We start from the raw sequence: 16749 nt of genomic DNA, 5'->3' as shown, positions 1-16749 counted from the left end.
ACTTCTGCAAGAAAATCACCATGCTCAGAGAGCACCAAGGACCCCACAATTCAGCCCTGAGCTACAAATCTTCTCTTCTATCAATACCTAGCATTCTTTGTTAGAGAACTAAAGCAAGCTGCTATTACAGGTTTCCCTTACTTAATGTGAATTTGCTTCATGTGATCTGCTTTAGGTGAAGAGGAAAACAATCACTACCAGGTGATTTATGCCAACGTAGTCAGTTTGTGCCAAAAGTCTGGAAACATGCAAGACTCCTGTCCAACCAAACCGCTCTGTGATATGTGATTCCTATCTTTTAAAAAGGAAATCTACAGACCAATCAGCATGACATCGATACCTGGGAAGATCCTGGACAAAATAATCAAGCAACAGATTTGCAAACACCTAGAAGCAAACAAAGTTATAACTAAAAGCCAACACGGATTTGTCAAAAACAGATCATAAATCTTAATTCATTCTTTGACAAAGTAACTAAATTAGTGACCAGTGAAATGTAATGGACATAATACACAAAATACATTTCAGTAATGCATTTGAAATACTTTGGCCCCCTAATGAGAAGGAAGGACTCACTGGAGAAGAGCCGAATGCTGGGAAAGATTGAGGCAAAAGAAGAAGGGGACGACAGAGAACGAGGTGGCTGGATGGAGTCACTGAAGCATGAGTTTAAATGGACTCCAGAGGATGGTAGAGGACAGGAAGGCCTGGAGGAACGTTGTCCATGAGGTCAGGATGGGTCGGACACGACCTCACAACTAACAACAACAACAATGCATTTGACAAAGTAGATCACAATCTACTTCTTGGTAAGCTAGAAAAATGTAGGATAGAGACCATCACCACCAAATGGGTTTAGAAAGAGTGCAGCAAAGATGATTGGGGGCTGAAAGCTAAAACATATGAAGAACAGTTGCAGGAATTGAGTATGTCTAGTCTAGTGAAAAGAAAGATTAGCTGTGTTCCAATATTTCAGGATTGCCACTACAAACAAAATATTGAGACTTTGGAAAAAGTGCAAAGACATGCTACTAAGATGATTAAAGGCCTGGAGACTAAAACATATGAGGAACAGTTGGAGGATTTGGGTTTGACCAGTTTACAGAAAAGAAGAATTAGGGGGGACATGATAGCAGTGTTCAAATATTTGAGAGGTTGTCATAAAGAGGAGGGGGTCAACTTATTTTCAACAGCACCAGAAGGCAGGACAAGAAACAGTGGATGGAAACTAATCAAGGAGAGAAGCAACCTGGAATTGAGGAGAAACTTCCTAACAGTGAGGAGAAACTTCCTAACCAGTGGAACAGAAATTGCCTTCAGAAATCGTGGGCGCTCCATCACTGGAGGCTTTTAAGAAGAGACTGGACAGCCACTTGTCTGAAATGGGATAGGATTTCCTGCCTGAGCAGAGGGTTGGATTAGAAGATCACCAAGCTCTGTTCTGATTCTGACATATAGACGGCAGGACATGAAGCAACAGATAGAAACTAATCAAGGAGGGAAGCAACCTCAAACTAAGGAGATATTTCCTATGTCTTAATTTTGTACATTAGAATGAAGTAAAACAAAACGTAAAAGTAAAAAACATCAGAAAGGGCAGGAACTCAGCCAGGCTTTTCAAGACAATCTTCAGACATAGAACCACAGGTTTGTCACTTCCTTTCCCTGCCTTGCTCAAGATGCGTGTTTTCTACTCACTAGTCCTTGCCAACTTTTACACGCTGTAGGGCAAAATGTTTAACAGTGTGCAGTTTGGCTTCTTTGAGGAATACCCTCCATATGTCTTAGAAACATAGTGTGAGGATGAGGAGGGGTCTTGGAAGAGCCCCCCATCACAGAATCACCAGCAAAGGGCCATCTGGCTTCTTCCCAAAGCAAACACCACCTGCCCATTGGGGAACAGCTCTTGTGGGTGGGGGTCTTCCTGATGCAACACCTCTGAAGGAGGAAGGTGGTCAGTGAAAAAAATCTGAAGCTTTTTTGTGGACTATCGGCTGGCACAGAAAGTACCGTAGGGCTGAAGTTAAATGGAGGCTCACCTGAAGGCCTCAGCCTTGCTTCATCAGGCAGAAGGAAGGGCTCTTCTTCCCAAAGTGGCCCGGCTACACCAGTTCTGGCACCTTCTTGGGGCGATCAGAACAAACCATGCCATCTTAGCCAGGATGCTTGCTGGGACTGCATGGAGTCCAGTCCAGAAGAAACACTCCCTAATCCACCACCTCTTGAATCTCATTGCACAGCCTGTGGTGTTCAGTGGAGAGCTACAATGGCAGCTGGATGGCCATTTGTCAGATATGTGCAAGGAGATCCTGTGGTGGTGGGGGTGAATGAAATGACCTTTAAGACTCTCTCATTCTTCAAATCATTAAATAAGCTTTGGGAACCAAATTGGATCTGAGCTGAATTGGAGAATCACTCTGTTATTTCAGATGTCTGTTTTCTCCCCAATTAGTTTGGGCTTGGAATATTCATCTGTCCCATCTGATGCAAGTCCCTCCTGTTGAAATTTCTGACCACAACCCCTCATTATATTGTTCCCTTTTTGCCCACCGTGGAGGTAAAATGTCAAAAGGCCTGAAAATCTCCTTACTCAAATTGCAGGTCGATAGGCAGACTGCCTGCAGAAGAGGGGAGAGTTCTTCTGTGTTTGGGGGATTCAGATTCGGGATACAGGAAATATTTCTCATGGCTTTTCACTGAGTGTCCTGTCTCAAAGTATGAAAGTTGTATCTGCAATTGGCCTGACCATAACAGAAATTATATTTATTTTTCCTGCCTGCCTGCCTGCCTGCCTGCCTGCCTGCCTGCCTGCACAATATGTCCAGCATAACCCAGATTGTGTGTTCCCAACTTATTTCTCCCTGAAATATGCTTTAAATACTCTAGGGATGGCATCTAAAACATGACAGTTACAGTGCTTCAATCCAGAAGACATATTTGCAATTTTCCAGGAGAGTTACTGGATATAAACAAGAGGCAGATGAACCACTGAAAACTTGTTTCTATCGAGGCAAATGTATGGCATGTAAGGTGCACATCTGGCCACTCCAGAGACCCTCTCAGCCCTTGGAAGACGTCCATCGAGGTTTGCTGGAAAGCAATCTTCACATTCTTAGCCTAGAATGCAAATCTGGTTAGAGGTGATGGGATTGGGGCTCTTTGGAGGCTAAATCCCTGCTTCCTTGTCAGGGAAAGGAGCTGAAGGCGAGACGCGAACAGCCAAGGATCATTTCCTCTTTGGAGGCTGAGATGTTTGAGCAACTCTGCCAGATTCAGAGCTGTTGGCCAACATCATATCCTCCTACCGGAATTGTTTAACCAACCTTCAGCTACACAAAATTTTGTTTGACAGCCTTATTCTAAACATGTTTATTCAAAAACAAAACTTTCCTTAAGCCTCCGTATTGGGAAGAGTGTCAAACAAATGGATTTGACAAAATAACATTTATTTTCTGTGAGAAAAAAAAAATGTTTTTGCTTTCCTGTGTTTTACTTTCAGCATTATAGGGCCAGAAGGACCTTGGAGAACTTTCAATCCAGCCCTCTGCCCATAACGGGAATCTTCAGATCAATGGTTATCCCACCCCCGATGAAAGGATACCAGGAAGCTGGACATCCCACTAATTTCAGACCTCACAGAAGAAATTTCTGATTATTTCACGCCTGATTATCCTCTGCACAGCTTCCAATCTTGGTTCTTGTCTCTGGTGCTCTGGAGACTCAATCTATATCCACTTCCTGGTGATAGGTCTTTGCGACTGCCATTATGTCTTCCCCTACCTTCCTTCTTTAGGCTAAACATACGCAGTTCCTTTAACCATTCTTTGTGGGATTTAGCCTCCAATTCCCTCACCTGCACTTTCTCTAAGTCTCACCATCCTTTAACATTTCAAGGACATTGTTAAACAGAATAACAGAGTTGTAAGGGACCTTGGAGATCTTCTACAGTGGTCCAAAAACCTCTACTCCAGACATTCCAGACAAATGGTTATCCAGTCTGTTTTTGAAAGCCTCCACTGATGGAGCACCCACAATTTCTGGAGACAAGCCATTCCATTGATTAATTATTCTCACTGTTAGGAAAATTCTCCTTAATTCTAGGTTGGATCTCTCTTTTTTAAGCTTTCATCTATTATTTCTTGTCCCACCCTCAGGTGATTTGGAGAAGTCAATCCCTCAAACATTGGAAGGCTGCTGTGTGCAGTTTGGCTTCTTAGTCCTAGTCATCCCTAGTCTGTTCTGTCCCCCCACCTCAGTCCGGGAGGCACGTGAACTGACTCAATTAGCCAGCAATTTAGTCCACGACAGCTATCAGCTCTGGCAGCAAACCAGCGATCGTCTGCCAAGGTTTTCTTTATCTTCCTTGATGCCGGCATCACAGAAGCTCGTTACCGGAGCAACCAGGAAGTCAGGAACAAACAGCAATCCAAGCCAAATGCTCAGTCAAATAGTTCACCTCAAGTTTTCTCCAGTCAGTTTGTTTTGTCCGTCATGAAGTAGTAGAGTAGCCCCTCCTGCTTTTATACCCTGTGGGGAGTGGCTCCGTGACTCAGCACTTTCTAGGACTGCTCCACCCCTTCTTCTGTTGTTCCCGCCTATCTTGTCTATGAAACCGGGGATCTAACCAGGACTGATTGTCCACAGCTGGGTCTGGAAGCATTGCCTGGGCGGGGGGAGATACAGGAGACAGAGGCCTCGTCACCTCCTCCACCTGGCCTGCCTCTGGCTCCTGGAGCTGAGCCAGAGAGGCCGGCCCTGCAGAGGGGAGCCCGGATGGCCCTTCCCCCTCACTCTCTGAGTCACTTTCTTGCAGGGGGCCAGGCTGGAGCCACAACATAGTCCTTCTCTTCATTAGACTAGACATACCTAGTTCCTTTAGTTGTTCATCGTATGGTTTAGCCTGCAGACCCCTTATTCAGATTTGTTGCTCTTCTCTGCACTCTTTCCAGTCTCAACATATTTTTTATATTATGGTGACCAAAACTGGATGCAGTGATTCAAGTGTGGTCTTACCAAGGGCTCATAAAGTGGTACTAACACTTTGTGTGAACTTGATTCTATCCTTCTGCTAATGCAGATAGGATTGCATTGCCTTTTTTTTTTACAGTTTCAATGCACTGCTGACTCATATTTAAGTGATTGTCCACTAGGCCTCCTAGAACCCTCTCACAGTTACTGCTGTTGAGCCAGGTACCACCCATTCTATTCCTATGCATTTGAGTTTTCTTGCCTAATTTTGTTTTATTCTTGCCTAATAATGAATATTTATTTTCTCCTCTTTACAAACGTTGCTTCCTGGTCGGTAGAACAAGAAACAGCAGCTAGAAACAAGGTAGGAAATGAAGCTAAGAAAGCCCAAGAGGCAAAAGACACACAGTTGTGTGTCTGGCTTTGTCTCTAGTGACTTGTCTTTGACATGATGCTTGAGAAGAGCTGTTCCAGTCCCAACATGTTTACTCCTACGTGAAAATTGGAATGGCGTTCTGCCTCCCCTCAGTTCCGGTCCCCTGCCTGCCCTGTGGAACTGAGGGAGACAATGCTTTTCATGCAAGGGATGCCTGCAGGGGCCACATCAGGGTGGAGGTGCTGGTCCTCCCAACGTCTCCTGAAATGGCTCCCACGAAGAGGCCCTTCTGCTCATGTTGAGGAAGTAAACCAAGGCCAAGAATGCTAATTTTGACTTTGTTTGGCCATCCTGCATTCAATGAGCACATTTCTTTTCAATAGTTTCAATGCTTTCGCTTTGACGGAATACAGCAAAAAGTGCACAATATTACTTTTAAAAGAAAACAAAGCTAGAAGAAAAAGAAATAAAAATTATCCAGGGCGTATATTCACAGATACAGTATATATAGTATATTAAAATTCTGTGCAAACATCTCAATCAATGATAGCCATGTTTCTTTGTAACCATCCATAGCTGGTTACATTAATGAGTAATTGGTTCACATATGCCAATAGTATAAAATCTGCAGACCGTGGATAATTGGGCTATATAGTTAACCTTTCCTTCATGGGGCACAAGAAAGGAGGGGAATCTACTTACTTTATCCATATGTCAATTTTCATGCAATAGGAATGTAGTATAAAATAATCCAACATCTGAAAATGTTATATTTTGAATTAATATATCAAATCCCTCCCTAAAAGGAACAATTACAAGATTCTTTGCAAACATATTAATCACATTGCATTTCCAATAACTGGACAATTTACTGAATGTCTTTTTTATGTAATAGCCATGGAGTTCATTCGGTTCAAAATATTTTTTTTATAAAATGTAATCTAACATCTCTTGAAGCTTTTGATATTGACATATTAGAATTGCTGCCATTTTCCTGGTAAAATAGGAATCTCTAATAATTACTGCCATTATAATTTCCATATCGGTTGATTAATCACCGACAGTTTGTTAAAAATGGTAGTAGGATTAGAGGGTTGGCTTGTCATGGAATTTAATCATCCCTTGTGATAGATAGAAGTTTTTGAGGCAAATAATAATGCAGGTTCGAACTCAGTTATCAATAGATTTTATGTAGATATTGTATATATTTTACGGTATATTGGAGAGAGAGAGTCCTTGACTTAAAACATTTCATTTAGTGACCATTCAAAGTTACAAAGGCATTGGAAAAAGTGACGTGACCGTTTTTCACAGTTACAACCTTTCAAATTAATCCATATGATCAAAATTCAGAAGATTGGCAACTGGTTCCTACTTAAGACCTTTGTTGTGTCCCAAGGTCACATGATCCCCTTTTACGAACTTCCGACAAGCAAAGTCAGTGTGGGAAGCAAGATTCACTTAACAACCGTGTTAGTAGCTTAACAACTGCAGTTATTCACTTATCAACGGTGGCAAGAAAGGTTCTAAAATGGGGCAAAACTCACTTAACAAATCTCTCACTTAACTGAAATATTGAGCTCAGTTGTGGTCGTAAGCTGAGAACTACCTGTAATAGATATTATTGATAATATCAATAGATATTATTAAGCCACCTCGAGTAGCACCACAGCAAGACGGGAGGCAAATACATTTAACAAAGAATAGACTAGACTAGACTAGACTAGACTAGACTAGACTAGACTAGACTAGACTAGACTAGACTAGACTAGAGTAGAGTAGAGTAGAGTAGAGTAGAGTAGAAGAATAGAGTAGAGTAGAGTAGAGTAGAGTAGAGTAGAGTAGAGTAGAGTAGAGTAGAGTAGAGTAGAGTAGAAGAATAGACTTGAGTAGAGTAGAGTAGAAGAATAGGATAGGATAGGATAGGATAGGATAGGATAGGATAGGATAGGATAGGATAGGATAGGATAGGATAGGATAGGATAGGATAGGATTTTTTATTGGCCAAATATGATTGGAAACACAAGGAATTTGTCTTGGTGCATATGCTCTCAGTGTACATAAAAGAAAAGATGCCTTCATCAGGGTACAACACTTACAACACTTAATGATAGTCATAGGGTACAAATAATAAAAAACAAATAAATAAAATTATAATTATACATATTGCCACTATTATTGCAGGTAATATACCCTTTAAAGAAGAGAATGATAAAAAAAAAGTCATTTACTAATTGTTCCATGTTATGTATTCAGTTTCCACTCAACTTTTCCATCTGCAAAGTTTTCTATTTATTCTGATATCTGAATTATAATGTCAATTCAGCACAAGAAAAAAGGATCAGAATGGCATTTCCTAGAAACTTTGCATCACAATCCCACTTATACGGCCTAAACCAGGGGTGTCAAACTCAAGGCCTGCAGGCCAGATCCGGCCCGTGGAGTGCTTAAATCTGGCCCACGGGGCTGGCCTGGAAATATCAAAGGAGGCCCCACAAGGCCCATTTTTGGCCAGCAGAGTGCTGCTGGGGGAGGCTGAAAATGGGGCAGAGGGGGTCGTGCACGGGGGGCAGGGGGTGGCATGGCCCATTTTGGCCAGCAAGGTGCTGCCGGAGGCATCTGTCCCATCTCCCCCCTGCTGCCCATGCAGGAGAACTACAATTCTGATCCGTCCCGCGAAGAAATCCAGTTTGACATCCCTGGCCTATACTAATTTTGCCAAGAGCGGCTTGGCCCCTTAAAGTAGGACTCGGCTTCATGCCCATTGCGCCTCCTGCAGCCTCCTCTTCCCGCCCCACAGTGCCCAGCCAGGCTCCTCCAGGGGTTCCTCTTGGGGTCTCCACCATCTGGCTGTGCCCCCTGCCCCTTTTCCTGCTGGAGGCAGCCTGGCTCCCGAGGTGAACTGCTTTGCTGGCAGTAAGTCTGGCACAGAGTTCCCAACAGGATTGCTGCCTTCCCAACAGGACAAATATTTACAAGCGGCTGAGATGAAAGGGCCGCTCTGCATAGTAACCGTGAGATCTGTCTAAACAAACAGCAAACCACACATCCTCCCACTCATTAAAAAAAATGGAGAGGGGAAAAACCCACAAGCTGGGAATGTGTGTCCACATTCTTCCCCTAATGGGGCAACTCATTTCTTCTGAAGGGTGAATAACTCTTCTCTCCTGCAGCTCCCACCACTTTTGGGGTGACAGCGAAAGAAGGTTCAAGGTGCATCTGCTTATGGAGAGCAAATAGACTTTCTTGGACCTTCTTTCTACAGTCCCAGCATCACTCCTGCCCCTGTTCAGGAGCACAAAGTACAGTTGTGCTTTTCATAATTTCTGGGTTTGTCTAGTCTACAGAAAAGAAGGACTATGGAGGACAGGATAGCAGTATTCTATTATTTGAGCGGCTGCCACAAAGGGCCTCTTATTTTCCAAAGCACCTGTAGGCAGGACAATGGATGGAAACTGGAATTAAGGAGAAACTTCCTAACAGTGAGGACAATTAACCAGTGGAACTGCTTCCCTTCAGAAGTTGTGGAGGCTTTTAAGAAGAGAATGGACAGTCTGGAATGTCTAGTCTCCTGCTTGAGCAGAGGGTTGGACTAGAAGACCTCCAAGATCCCTTCCAGCTCTATTCTATTCTAAAGGGGGAAAGTTGGTTATTCCAACCAAAACGTGGAACAGCTCCTTCTTTTGATGAAGAGGCTCAAACCAAAATAGAAACTTGGTTATTCAGTTTTTCTTGGTTTACCTGCTAGCATTTGGGGGCATTCTTCATTTTTTTTTCTTCTGAATCGCTTTGGGTTACTCTTTGCTTATCTCAATTCGTTCTAAGTTTCCTTTTCAAGACCAGCATAGTTGCAGGGTCCCTTTCTTCTCCTTCCATTTCTTGTGGGCTCCTTTTGCTGTTGAATCTTGTGGTTCTTTTTGTATAGACACATTGGCTTCCTCCAGTGTTCTCCACAGTTCCTCCATTTTGCAATTGTTTGTAATGGTTCTTTTAGTGTCTCTTCCTGTTTCCATTCCTGAACTCCTTTTGAGCTCAACCCAAGCTCCTTCTTCCGTTAGGTTCTCCTGCTGCGGGATTCTACTTAGCATTGGGTCTAAATCTATTTACATCTGACAGTGGGGGGGTTACTTCAAGTTCATTATATTTAGTTATCATTAAAATCAAGAACCCAGCCTGACAGGGCCCCTTTCCCCCAATGGCCTTGCTTCCTCCTGTTCCTCAACCAGGTCCATCCTCCTGATTAGTATTATATGGCTGATAACTGGTCCTCTGGTACCCTCCCCCTCTCCCTCATGCAGACAAGTCAGAAAGTATCCCAAAAGACGGTCTCAGCCCTTGGTCTCCCAGCAAATGTCGGGTTAATTAAAGCCTCTCCAAGCTGCCCTTTGATGCTTTTTTGAAAGACCCCCCTCCGTTTGTTCTCCTTCATTTGGAGGGAGGGAGGGGGCCACATGTTCCAACAATAAAACATTTGCTAGGCCAATTCTTGAATACAGCTCGCCTGTCTGGAACCCACACCTTATTTCGGCCATCAATACAATTGAACGTGTCCAGAAATATTTTACAAGAAGAGTTCTCCACTCCTCTGAATATGCCACCAGACTTGAAATCCTGGGTTTAGAAAATTTAGAGCTACGCCTCCTTCGACATGACCTGAGTTTAACTCATAGAATCCATCTATACACTATATGCACTACCTGACTCTGTGGTCTCTTCCCAAAATCCCCAAAGCTTTAACCAAAAACTATCTGCCATTGACCTCACCCCATTCCTGAGAGGTCTGTAAGGGGCGTGCATAAGAGCACAAACGTGCCTACCATTCCTGTCCTAATGTTCCCTTTGTATCCAATTCATATAGTTATTTCATACTTATGCTTACATTATATATCTTATAGTTATTTCATGCTAATGCTTATACATACTGTGGACAAAATAAATAAATAAATAAAATAAAAAACATCTTACTTTTATTTACGCCTCCATTTTTTTTGCTTTTTTTTTTGTTTTTCTTTTTGTTTTTTTGTTCTTTTAAGTCATGGGGTTGCCGTTGTTTCCTCTCAGATGTTTTCTCTACTGGTCTGTTCTTGGTGGCCCCATTTGGGCAGTTTTTCTTGCGGAGGCAAACAAGGGAACGCCCCCCCCCACACGCCCTACTGAAGGCATGTGGAAGCTGTACTTTGCCCCTGAATCCACTCTCCTCCCCCGCCCCCGCCCCCCACTTTCAGCCTGGACAGATCCTTGTGGGGTGGGGGGAGCGGCATCTCTCTTGGGAATTCAAGGGAAGGCAACTGGCTCTGGCTTTCTTCTGCCACTTGTGGGGGGGGGACGCAATCCTGTCCGAAACAAGGTTGCTGCCCCAGCCAAGAATGAAGCCTGAGTGCGAATGGAACCGGGCCAAGGCAGTTTGCTGGTGTTTTGATATAAAGGCCCAACTGATTGCCAAGGAGGATTAATTGGTCTGCCAGGCACTTAATTCAGTAATTAACATCAGTAATGCTGTGAAGTTGAGTAAAAACTTGCCCAAACAGCAGACTCGAAGCCGCCACCCCCTCCTCCTCCTCCTGCCGGGGTAGACGAGTCGCTCCTCAGCACTAGCCCCTGCATGCCTGTGCCGTATTCAGTGACTGAAACATTAAGTGAGGAGTGGCCGCATGAGTGGATCATCAAAGGCTCATGTCAGCCGCATTGTTGCCTCACTGAAAAGAGCTGAAAGGCCTTGAACTGAAACGGTTCACACCATCAGCTCGGCCTTCTTAAGAACCGAACAATGAAGCCATCTGAAGGAAAGCATGTGTGAATTAGGCTCATTATTTGCAAAAGCTCATTTCAGGTTGGGTAAGAAGGGAGGTTGAAATAAAAAAGGCCTCCCCGAAGAACCTTCTCATCACAATCCGTTTTCTCATCCCTTTATGCTATTTGTGACATCCAGTCACTCCTAAATGATTCATACATGAACTGAAGCTTTGCCCACAACCCCAGAGCTCGTCCTGCAGAACCCTTTCTTGCCCAAATTCTTGAGTAGAACCAGGATGTGTGCTGGGAGGGGGGGCAGGGCAGGTCTTTGCCCCTCTGGAATGTCAGCTCCCATTCCTAGGATAGAACATAGAACAACAGAGTTGGGAGGGACCTTGGAGGTCTTCTAACCTAACCCTCTGCTCAAACAGGAGAACCTATACCACGTCAGACAAGTGGTTGTCTAATCTCTTTTTGAAAGCCTCCACAACCTCTAAAGGCAACTTCTGTTCCATTGGCTATTTGTTCTCACTGTTCAGAAGTTTCTCCTTAATTCCAGGTTCTTTCTCTCCTTAAAAAGACTACTTCAGCTTCAATCGCAATAATACAAGAGCAAACAATAGATTCAAACTTAATGTTAACTGCTTCAATCTTGATTGCAGAAAAGATGACTTTTGTAACAGAGTTGTTAATGCTTGGAATACACTACCTGACTCTGTGGTCTCTTCTCAAACTCCCAAAAGCTTTAACCAAGAACTGTCTACTATTGACCTCACCCCATTCCTAAGAGGACTATAAGGGGCGTGCATAAGAGCACAAATGTGCCTACCTGTCCTATTGTTTCCTTTCAATGTATGTGCTTGTATATAATGTTGTGACAAAAATAAATAAATAAATAAATAAATAGTTTCCACCCATTGTTTCTCGTCTTCCTTTCCGGTGCTTTGGAAAATGGGTTGACCCCCTCTTCTTTGTGGCAGCCCCTCAAATATTGGAACACAATTATCATCTCACCCCTTGTCCTTCTTTTCATTAAACTAAACATACCCAATTTCTGCAAACTGCCTATCTGATTACTTATTTATTTATTTGCCTATATGAAGAAAAACTCAGAAAAGGTGAAGCAAATGCAAAGGGTGGCCAAAGGATCATCAAGGGAGGGGTCCCTCCCGTCAGGCTCTATGCTGGGGTGGCTTTTCCTGGGATTCCTGTAATATTTGAGGCCGGATCCAGCTGCTCTCCCACTCTCTACCTCTAAACATGCCCACTTATGGGGAGCCAAGATGCTCCAGAGAGGGAGGTTGGAGGCCAGAAGGGTTGCAGGCTCTCCAGACAAGGCAAGATGAGGAGAGAAGGACCCTGAGATGGGATGGCGCTCCTCTGTCAAGCTCAGCTCAAAATTGTATTCAACAAAATCAGCAGTTATTATGAGGGTTCCTAATCTTTTCATAGTCCCCATCTGAGGAAGGATCTTCCTGGCTCAGCAACTCATATTGTGTCTTGGCCATAGCTTCTCTTCTGGTGTTGGAAGAAATATCCATCTGGTTCAGCTCCAAGTGGAGAGAAAGACGCTGGAAACATGGAGGCTGATTGGAAAGATGGTTTATTGCTGAACAGGACCACATGGGTTTGAGAAGCATAATTAGAATAATCCAAAATTAATCTGTGTGGATAAGTGGCTTGTTCATAAATTATTACTAATATCAGCACTGCCAGTGGCTGAATGGTTGGGGCCACTGTTGGTCTTTTTGAAGCAGAAGAATAAGTAAGGAAGCCATTGAGATGCCCTTTGCACCGTCTCAATGTCCATTTCCATCTGATAGGGATAAGGGGCAATAGAATATGGACTTTGGAGCTGTTGGAAGAAATGTCCAGTTTCTGAGTTCACTTCCAAGTGGGGAGAAAGACACTGGAAACATGGAGGCTGATTGGAAAGATGGTTTATTGCTGAACAGGATCACATGGGTTTGAGATCCTGGGCAGCTGAACACATGGAGTGGAGAGTAAGTGTTATCTATATCCTCTCTTGGGCCTTGCCCTTGAGCTTCCTGTTCCTGTGGCAAGGGCATGTATTCTACTGGTTGCTGTCAGACTCCCATGGGGTTATGCAGGGGTCGTAGCTGATTTTGTAGGTTATTTGAGTCAAGCTTGGTTGAAGCTTGGGCTGATGCAATGAAGGGGCTTTTTTGTGCAGCTTCTATTGTGGCTGAAAGGTTTTTCTCTAAAGGATAATCCCATCATCCTGGAACTGAAGGTCTTTTGTTTTGTAGATAGACTGGCCCAGTCCTTCTCAATGGGCACCAAATATCTGCTGTGGGCAAGGAGCTGAAGCTCTGAGTTTCTGTCTTTAGAAGCATGTTTCTCCTTTATGGAAAATATAATATTCTGCCTTTTTAATATTCCCCAAAATATTTTATTCTTCTAAGAGGGGCAGGTTTGACAGAATGGAGCACCAGGGCAGATCCTCTTTTGGGATGTTCAACCACCGACGCTGTTCTTTCTTGAGAACCAAGAGGCCTCTGGGCCTTGGCATCCAAACTGGACCCCGCCCAGCCAGCTGGCAGCCTGGCGGTGGCATCCTGGGCACGTCTGCTCCAAACCTGGCAACTCAGGGCAGCCGGAGGGACAGGCTTGCCGCTCAGCAGGCGCCTGGGATTCACAGGCCAATCCTGAGATGCCAGTGGCTGTTTTCTTAGGCATCCCAGCAGTTACTGAAGAGCAAACCAACAAGCCAAACAAGCTGCAGAGGCTGGCAGCTGTGATGACGTGCCAGGACTCCAGCGGAAATCCTTTTTTGGAAAGGAGAACATTTTCTTTCCTAGCGGCAAAAATGATTCGGCTGGTAATAGCAGTAAGAGGGATCGATTTGGTTTCCCATTCAAACACAGGAGGAAAAGGTTAAAGCTCCTTCCCTCTCAGTGTCTCCCCCCCCACACACACACATACATACAAACACAAAGAGCTGCTATTTTTAAAATGAGATCCCCTTTATCCTAACGTGTAATTTCCCCTTAGGGAGCAAAGCAGATTTATGGAGCTGTGCCCAGAGGAATCCAGGAGAGGCAAGAGAAATTAAATCTGAAATTGCAACCTTGATTATACAAAAGTTGGTTTGGGGGCTGATATTTCAAATGAATCACCTCCAAGAATTCATTTGCCTTCCTTTAATTATTCATTGGACTGAGGGGAAGTTTAGGACATTTTGTTTCTCTTGTTTGTATGGTCACAAATCGATTTATTTAAATGCAACATTTCCCCCCCCCAATCCAAGGGACTTTCTTCCTCTGATATCACAGTGGACAGTTACAGGTGCCTCTTCTGCTTTTGTATCTCCAAGATGATTTAGGATAATAGTCCAACAGACACTTATGGAAAGTTGCCAATGTTCAGACAAATCCATTCTTTAAAAAAAAAGAAGATGATGAAGAGGGGAATTTTATATAACACAAATTTTGTGACTGCCCACCAATACCTTGGAGAAGGGCGTGATTTTGCAGCGAAACCAAGATGGTAATTTTTTTTTTTTGTTTACATTTATACCTTCCAATAGTCTCATTCTATTTGTATATATTTTTACAAATATATACAAATAAGAATATATAAATAAGAAAATATAATAAATATAATAAGAATATATAAATAAGAAAAACATTCTACCACAATCATCACCTGGAAGGCTTGGGAAGGTCCTGTGAGATCATCTAATTCAATTCCTTCTCAGAGCAGGAATGCAAACTACAGCCTCAGAACGGATGGCCCTACAGAGTTGGTTCAAAGATTAAAAGACAACCCATCTCTTCCTCTCTTAGTTCTTACCATTAGGACATTCTTCCAATGCCCAACCAAAATCTACTTCGATATTGTTTAAGCTCCCTGTTTCTTGCCTCCCTTCTAGACCTACAGGACAGTCCTTCAGCTACAAGAAGGACTACAAAAAACATTTGTAGCTACATGAAGCTACAAAAAACATTTGCTAGACCAATTCTCGAATACAGCTCGCCTGTCTGGAACCCACACCTCATTTCAGACATTAATACAATTGAGCGTGTCCAGAAATATTTCACAAGAAGAGTTCTCCACTCCTCTGATCAGAACAAAATACCTTATGCCACCAGATTTGAAATCCTGGGTTTAGAAAATTTAGAACTCCGCCGCCTTCGGCATGTCCTGAGTATAACTCATAAAATCATCTGCTACAATGTCCTTCCTGTCGAAGACTACTTCAGCTTCAATCACAACAATACACGAGCACACAATAGATTTAAACTTAATGTGAACCACTCCAATCTTGATTGCAGAAAATATGACTTCAGTAACAGAGTTGTTAATGCTTGGAATGCACTACCTGACTCTGTGGTCTCCTCCCAAAATCCCCAAAGCTTTAACCAAAGACTATCTACTATTGACCTCACCCCATTTCTAAGAGGTCTGTAAGGGGCATGCATAAAAGCACCAGCGTGCCTACCATTCCTGTCCTAATATTCCCTTTGATTGTATCCAATTCGTATGGTTATTTCGTGCTTATACTTATATATACTGTTGTGTTTGACAAATAAATAAATAAAAATAAAAGAAAGCAATCCTGTCTCCCGAAGTCTTCTCTTCTCTTCTGGCTATGGCTAAAGACATGCAATGCCCCCAACCTTCCCTCTTGGCTTTGTCCTTCCTGCCCCCTCATCTTCTGGATGCTCCTCCTATGGACAATCTCCAGTTGGTTTGTGGCCTTCCTCAAGTGAAGTACAGGATACAACTAGGGGTGAGATGACAACAGTCTTCCAATATTTGAAGGGCTGAAACAAAGAAGAAGGGGCCAACCTATTCTCTAAAGCACCTGAAGGCAGGACAAGAAGCAACAGATGGAAACTAACTAAGGAGAGAAGCAACCTGGACTTAAGGAGAAATTTCCTGACAGTGAGAACAATTAAGCAGTGGAATGGCTTGTCTTCAGAAATTGTGGATGTTCCATCCCTGGGGGTTTTCAAGAAGAGATGGACAACCATTTGTCTGAAATGATGTAGAGTCTTCTGCTTGGGTGGGGGAGGGAGGGTTGGACTAGAAGACCTCCAAGGTCCCTTCCAACTCTATTGTTCTGTTATGTTCTTTTTATGATCATATGTATCCATCCCATCAAGTCCAAAGAAAGTCCAGGATCTCCTGCCCAGTAGGTTGGACTAGAAGACCTCCAAGGCACCTTCCAACCCTATTATTGTATGTTTATAACCTGAACTATATGGAGACAGAGGCAGCTCTTGCCATTGGACTCTTATGACTTGTGCATGGACAGCAAAGCCTGATGGAAATGATCAAGTCTACAGAAGGTGCTTCAGTCAGTTGATTTATCATGCCATTTGCCAATTTGGCAGAAGTCTTTGCCTTAAAATAGGGTGCTTCGGATGCTGCCTGGTCCATCCTGTGAACTTCTATGGTCTGTCAGGAGAGTTCTGGTTCTGGTACAGATCTGCTCATAGCTACTCATTGCCTGGTTTTCACACGAGCCCTGATTCTAACCCAGTTAACAAGGCACAGTTGCAAGGCACAACTTGCTGTGCCCCGCCAATAAACTGGATGTTCTTGTTCTCACAACCTATTAAGCAGGGGTGAAACGTTACCGGTTCAGACTGATTTGGCCGAACCAGTAGCGATGGTGGGGGGTGGTTCAGAGAAGTTGTAGC

This window comes from Ahaetulla prasina, chromosome 11, assembly GCF_028640845.1.
Source record: "Ahaetulla prasina isolate Xishuangbanna chromosome 11, ASM2864084v1, whole genome shotgun sequence".
Taxonomy (NCBI): Eukaryota; Metazoa; Chordata; class Lepidosauria; order Squamata; family Colubridae; genus Ahaetulla; species Ahaetulla prasina.
This window is presented reverse-complemented; position numbering follows the sequence as displayed.